This window comes from Cyprinus carpio, unplaced genomic scaffold (assembly GCF_018340385.1).
Source record: "Cyprinus carpio isolate SPL01 unplaced genomic scaffold, ASM1834038v1 S000006480, whole genome shotgun sequence".
Classification (NCBI taxonomy): Eukaryota; Metazoa; Chordata; class Actinopteri; order Cypriniformes; family Cyprinidae; genus Cyprinus; species Cyprinus carpio.
In genome coordinates, this window is record NW_024879155.1 from 51292 (window position 1) to 52715 (window position 1424).

Genomic DNA, 1424 nt, shown 5'->3' on the forward strand with positions numbered 1-1424 from the left:
GGTGCAGTGTGGGTCCGTGCTCTCCCGTGGTTGTTGGGGCTGGCGGTCACACGCTGCTCTCTGTGGGCAAAGGGAAAGACAAGGTTAGCCGAGTCTTGCGGAGACATCTCTCACCTCTGTGCCCGTTTGCACGGTTTAAGACAGCAGCGGCAGGTGATGAGCGCTCGGGACACGTGTCACACTACCCCCCCCAAGCATCGTCCTAGTCCTCTGGAGAAGCGGGGAGATCGGGGGAGGGCGGAGAGTGGAGCCTGACAGACCTGCGAAAGCTGACCACAGGCGGGAGAGTCCGTCGGTGTTGGCGTTGGCCGTCCCCGCTCGGTGTTGTATGGTGAAGTTAAAGTCCTGGAGCGCGAGGAACCACCGTGTCACCCTGGCATTGGTCTCCTTAGCCCGGGCCATCCACTGCAGGGGTGCGTGGTCCGTTAGGAGGGTGAAGTCTTGGTGCTGCTCACTCTCTCCACAGTCGCACCGTTGATGGTCAGAGGAACATGCTGAGTGTGCAATCTCCTGAAGTAAACAAACAATCTCCTTCGTCTTCTCCACATTCAGAGAGAGATTGTTGTCACTGCACCACCCGGCCAGGCGGCTCACCTCGCTCCTGTAGTTTGTCTCATCTCTGTTGCTAATGAGACCCACCACAGTCGTGTCATCCGCAAACTTAATGAAGAGGTTGGAGTTGTGTGACGGTGTGCAGTCGTGGGTCAGCAGATTGAAGAGGAGGGGGCTCAGCACACGTCCTTGGGGGGGCCCCAGTGTTCAGTGTGATGGTGCTGGATGTGTTGCTGCCGACACGTGCTGCCTGAGGTCTTCCAGTCAGAAAGTCTAACAGCCAGTTGCACAGCGAAGTGTTGAGCCCCAGCTCGACCAGTTTACTGTAACACTCCAACTATTAATGGCAACTGTTCACACAGAGTTGCAATACTTAGCACACAGCATACCTTCTTTAGTGCTTACACCACCTAACAAGTTACAACAAACACACACACTGAAAGTGATAAGTGCTGAGACCGGAAGATGACAGTCTCTCAGAAACAAGCCTCAGTCTCTCTCTCCGTTTGGAAGTTTCTGGGTCTTTTATATAGTGTTCCACCTACACCTTAACGAGCTGGAACACAATTTAAGTGGCACTCCAAACCTGTGACGTGGATAGGAGCAACAGAAAGCATACCAAGACAAACAGTACATTTTACACCAGCAAATGAAAATACACAGACGTCCCTATGGACGTAACACTCAACAATTCAATCCAGTATTCCATCCAAAATGTTCTATGGCATTGTTCTCATTTCAGAAGGATTTTCTTTATATTTTTCAGTGCGAATGTATTGAATATAATTTTTTTTTTAAAGTAATTAAAATTTATTCGAACAATTTAGTTTTAAAAACATGAACGTGGAACTGAACGTGGCTGGACTGTTCAG